Source organism: Lactuca saligna, chromosome 6 (assembly GCF_052625555.1).
Source record: "Lactuca saligna cultivar CGN05327 chromosome 6, ASM5262555v1, whole genome shotgun sequence".
In the NCBI taxonomy this organism is placed as follows: domain Eukaryota; kingdom Viridiplantae; phylum Streptophyta; class Magnoliopsida; order Asterales; family Asteraceae; genus Lactuca; species Lactuca saligna.
Genome location: NC_136422.1, coordinates 21,645,597 through 21,651,560, shown reverse-complemented (window position 1 = coordinate 21,651,560; position 5,964 = coordinate 21,645,597). Strand labels below are relative to the sequence as shown.

Genomic DNA, 5,964 nt, shown 5'->3' with positions numbered 1-5,964 from the left:
TTTAGACATCACTGTCTTTTTCCTCAGCACACTGTTAGTTTTAAGGAATCAAAATAAAAAAGTTCACTTGGATAATTTTTAGGATTGTGTTTTCTAGTATTTTCTGAAATCTGTAATTCATCCCTATTACCTGGATACATAAATTCTCAAGTGGGATCCCCCCCCCCCATGCTAGAAAGCAATATGTACACGAACATATGAATGTGTGATCCATGTCGTTGAAGACGAAGGCGTCGTTTGTTATCATCTTACTGAGACCGATTCAGCGATTTGGGCTGGCTCGGTCAGACGAAATACGTTTGGGGAAATAGCTTTCTCAATCAGACATATGTGACTCATAAGGATCTCGCTCAGACCATAAGACATAGCTGACTCGAAAAATTACCTCCATGCCCTCTCGTTTCTTTCTCCTTATCGTGACCTAATACAGAGACATCAAGGAATTGGGCCGCCATCGAGTCTCTCCAATCGAGCTCCGACGGGATCGAGTCTCTCCATCATCGCTGTCCCTCCCCAATCCGACTACCGGCCGGCCAGCGACCTTCCCTCCGATCGAGCTCCGACGGGATCGACGTCAAAACAGGTTCTATGTTTTCTTGTGAAAATTATTTTTCCTTCTCCGTTGTATATGATTCGTGAAATAAGAAATCACAAATTGGTTTTCAAATCAAAATTTATTCTTGGTCTAATGTTATGAAATCAGAAATTCATCTTGTAATGTTATGAAATTTGAAATTATGTGTTTAAATGCTATGAAATTAGAATCATTATTTGCTCTAATTTATGAAATCTGAAAATTGGTTATGTAAGCTGTGAAATCATGCATGTATTGGCAATATTGTGAATTTTTTTTTGTTATTAGGCTGTGAAATCTTAAAGACATGATGACAATGTTGGTTTGGAACAAAATCTGAAATTTTTTCTTGTGTATAGGCTGTGAAATCATGTGTCTATTGGCAATGTTGTGATTTTTTTTGTTTATAAGCTATGAAGTCTTGTAAACATGTTGTGATTTTTTTTGTGTGTATAGGCTGTGAAATCTTTTAAACATCATGTGTATAGGCTGTGAAATCTTTTAAACATCATGTGTGAAATGGCAATGCAGTGATTTTTTTTTGTTTATAAGTTATGAAATCATGCTGTGAAATCTTTTTTTGTTTATAAGGTGTTTTTTTTTTTGTTTATGATGGCAATGTTGGTTTGGAACAAAATCTGAAATCTTTTCTTATGTATAAGCTGTGAAATCATGTGTATATTGGCAATGATGTGAATCTTTTTTTGTGTATAGGCTTTGTTGACAATGTTGTGTATTTTTTTTTTTTTTGTTTATAAGCTATGATGTTGATTCATTGGTAGAAAATTATTTTAATGTTTTAGGATGTTGGTTTGGAACGAAAGTGAGGACAAAACTTTTCTTGATGCATGTATCCATGAAATAAACACTAATGGTCGTGAGGGTTCTGGGCTTAAGGCTAGTTCATGGAAGATAGTACGCGAAAAACTGATAAACGAACACGGTAAAGAGGTTGATCAAAAGCAAATGAGAAACCACTTTGACTACTACAAATCAAAGTATGTTGCTTGGGTGAAATTGAAAAACAAAACCGGCAATATATATGATCCTATAAAAAATAAATTTAATCTGACCGATGAACAATGGAAGGAAGAGGGGAAGGTAATATTTTTATAATAAATACTATTATGATTATTTTTATAAAAAAGCTAATAATTATAAAAATTGTAAACAGTTGAACAAGTACGTGTTGTCATTGAAAAGTAGACCCCTGCTGTTTCCAGATCTTTGCACCCAACTATTTGAAGGGTCAACCTCAACCGGCTTTCAAAGTTGGGGGCCATCTTCTACACTCCCTCGTCCTGTAGAAGAGTTTAGTGCCCATGATTTTGATGAAGATGTTCCAATGGAAACCTCAACACAACATGTAGGTGCAAGTGAAGAATCTTCGGGGCGTTCAAAAAAATACAGAAGTTGGTGGAAACAAAAGAGTTGGTGGGAAAAAAAGAGATGCAAGGGCGTTAGAAGTTGAAGAGGAGATTGTCAAGCTTGCAAGGTCGTTAGTGGAAAAAAATGAAATAATTGAAAAAAGTGAAATGGATAAAGATGTTGATGTGTGTATGGAGAAATTAAACAAAACGGAATGGGGAGAAGAAGATGAAAGACATAAGACCGCTCTTTTGCTATTTGGTGAAAGTGCTGATGTTCGAAAAGTTTGGTTACGACTTTCGCATACTAGTTGTGAGTCGTGGGTGATGAGTGCGGGTAGGAAGTATGGTTACCTTTGATCGGTGAGAGTAGAAAAGTTTGGTTACTAGTTTTTTGGTTACTTTGGATCCTATGTTTGATGACTTTTTTGGATGATGTTTTCTAGTTTTTTTTGGTTACTTTGGATCCTATGTTTGATGACTTTCGCATCTTATGTTATATGACTTTAGTTAGTTTGGATGATATGTTATTGGATATTGAATATGACTTTTGTTATTTACTAGTTTTATGTTATATGATGTTTGTTATATGACTTCGGTGCATGATTTTTTTTTTACTTTTAACATGTTACCTAATTGTTTGTAACAGGTCAAGTATGGTTTCTGATGGTGAAGTTGTAGCTTTTCTTCTACTTGTGTTTTATTGGTTGAGGTCAAACCGGGGCAGACTAATCATAATTCATAGAATTAGAGAAAACGATTCAAGCGGGTATGCGTATACGCAAGATTTGATGTACGGAGACCCTACACAATGTTTCGATATGATGCGTCTTACACAAGAGGCATTTGCACTATTATGCAACCATTTTACCGAAAAAAATTGGTTACAAGCTAGTAGGACAATAAGCATTGAAGAAAAGATGGCTATCTTCTTACATGTTATAGGACATAATGAACGTTTTCGCGCGGTTAAGGGAAGATTTCATCACTCCACACAAACGATTCATCAATGTTTTCATGAGGTCCTAACAGCAATGATGTGTTTTGCAAAAGAAATTATAGTACCAACAACTCCTAATCCAACAAGACATAACTCGGAACGGCATAGACAGTTAAAAAATATTTTTTCCGGAGCAATAGGTGCATTAGATGGAACTCTTATACATGCAGTTGTACCCATTGATCAACAAACTCGTTATAGAGGAAGAGGAAAAGGAGAATGTTTTCAAAATGTAATAGGAATTTGTGATTTTGATATGATATTCACCTTTGTTTGGGCTGGATGGGAGGGTATAGCACATGATTCAAGAGTTTTGAAAGAAGTTGCATTCAATTCGACTTCTGGATTTCCATTTCCTCCACCAGGTTTGTAATCTTTATATAATTTTTATTATCTATCTTCTTTATATAATATGTGTCATTATATAATATGTCACATTCGTTTGTAGATAAATATTACCTTTGTGATGCCGCATATACAAACACTCGTGGGTTTATGGCTCCATACCGCAATACTAGGTATTGGTTAGCCGATTTTCGAAGAGGCAGACCTTTAACTATAGAAGAAAGGTTCAATCATGCTCATGCACAACTTAGAAATGTTATTGAGCGTGCTTATAGTGTATTGAAGGCGAGATTCCCAATCTTAAAACAAATGGTTCCTTATCCTTTTACAGTGCAAAGAGATATAGTCATTGCTTGTGTTGCGGTCCATAATTTTATAAGGAAATACAATATAGAAGATGAATTGTTTAGAAATTTTGAGGAGAACACTATGGTTACTCCTGACGTCCAAGGTGGGGGAATTGATAGAGAAAACATACAAGGCATAGAATGGGGTCCAGATGCCATTGAATATATGCGTGCTTTGCGTGATCAGATTGCAAATCGACTACTTTCACCTACTTTACATTAAATTATTATGTTATTTTAAATTTCATTATGTTTTTATTTGGATATTAAATGATTTATGTTTAATTTATATTTTGTATGATATTTTTTATTTGTGTGTAATTTACATTTTGTATGACAATATGTATGTTTTTATAATTATTCGGCAACTTAATACATCATTATATATAACAGAAGGGTAAAATGGTCATTTTTCATCACTCAGCACATTCAGTCAGATGTACAATCAAACAATAGAATTTCTTACTCATTTAGGATTTCTTACCCAGACAGACCTTTCCCAGTCAGCACTTTCTCAGTCAGTAACTATCAAACGAGGCCGAAAATAAACACATGCACATGACCCAATTATATATATATATATATATAACACGATAATAATCATTTTTCTGATTTGTTGTGGACATTTGAGGACAAGACCAGCCCTAATGTGACCCTTACCTTAACTCAATGAAATTTCTTAAACCACCACTCCTATGTTGATCGTTCGATTCCTCTCAACTTTTTTTTGCTGTAATTTTCTGCTCTTCCGAAAAGTTAAAATGAAGAGATCTCGAAATAAGTCTCTACATATACTTGGGAAGATCCAGATGAGTAGGGAGATTAAAAATGGAGAGTTAATTATCTCAAAAAGTCAAATTTGATTTTTGAAATAAAAAGACATTTCATAGTTTCATACTATATATAACACTAATCCGAAAGTGTACACTAAACCAATGATCTTTAAATAGATTTAAAACCATAATAGAACTCTCCTTAAACTTCTTTTTTCACTCGTTTATACATGTGGATTAATAATTAAGTTGTTACATATAGCCATATAGGAACATCTAATTGAAATCAGTTAAGAGCAAATCGTTATCCACCGCCAGAATCCATCTTTTTTACTAAAAAAAAAATTTAAAATATTCAACACATCACATTATACCGTTTTAGAGTACGAATATACACTTGCAAAAATTCAATCGAATTTACAATTACTTTCAAAATTAATGAAATCATGGTAAATAAATAACAACATCACACTTAGGCAATAATTACTGCCTACTTATTGACACCAAATCAAACATACATACGACCAAATCCAAAGGAATAAAACAAACCACAATGCTTATTACAAAACAAAACCCTATTTAAGAACCCCATTGACAAATTCACAATTTAAACGGTAAAAAAATGCAACCCATTTTGTTTAATCCATTTCATTTTCATTTTAAGGTAAAATAAAAATGATGAATGAATTAAACAATGGTGTTATAACCTTATATGAAAACGGATCGATAGATCTCATGTGATCATTCGCATTTGAACCCTGGTGGAACGGTCTTGCCACATGCACTAAGTAACAAGCTTAAAGAGATTGGGACATTGAGGTTGATTCCCAACACATTAGCTTTAATGGCTGTGCAAAGACAAGCTGCAACTTCAAGATCAACCAAACCCTCAAGCAACGCACAACACTTGCTAGATGCAGGAGATCCAACGACTACATTGACCAGACCAAGAACGTCGGCGCAAACTCCAAGCTTCAGAGTGTCACGAGGACAAAAGGGGTTTGCGGGGGGGCCTTTTGGTGGTAGTGGTTTCGAGGGTGTGCATGAACCACAAGCATTGGAGAATGTGATGTTGCAGATGAGGAAGAAGATGAAGATACTGCAAGCAATGGAGTTGGTTGCCATGGCTAGCTAGAGAATGTATTTAGCTGCTAGGGTTTGATACCAATGGTAAGGTGATCTGTAGAAGTGAAGAGTGTACCCTATTTAAAGGGCGAATGTAACGTAGGCGTTACACATTTGACAGCTAAATCTTTTGTCATCTTGTTTATCGCAGACAACTTTAATTATTGCATATTTTAATTTCACCAAGAATGAGGGATACTTTTATAAATACAAAGGTTATTTGAGAAACGACGGATAGTATTTTATGTTATTCTTTAGAATACCGTTGGTTTATTTTTTAATAGCATACAAGTTTTAAAATTCCCGGGTAAAATGAACTTTAAAAATAATTTTTTTGAATAGCAATTGGATTGGCAAGATAACAGAATGGAAGTGTATTGTAAGTTTGTGACAACACGTTGTAACTTTTGTAAGGTTGTGTAAAAGTTGTTTG

General features: G+C 34.4%; 1 pseudogene; it reads right to left on the bottom strand.

The window, feature by feature from the left end:
- Positions 1–4,812: 4,812 nt before the first annotated feature.
- LOC145000310 (14 kDa proline-rich protein DC2.15 pseudogene) lies at positions 4,813–5,602 on the bottom strand (annotated as a pseudogene).
- Between the last annotated feature and the right edge of the window lie 362 nt (positions 5,603–5,964).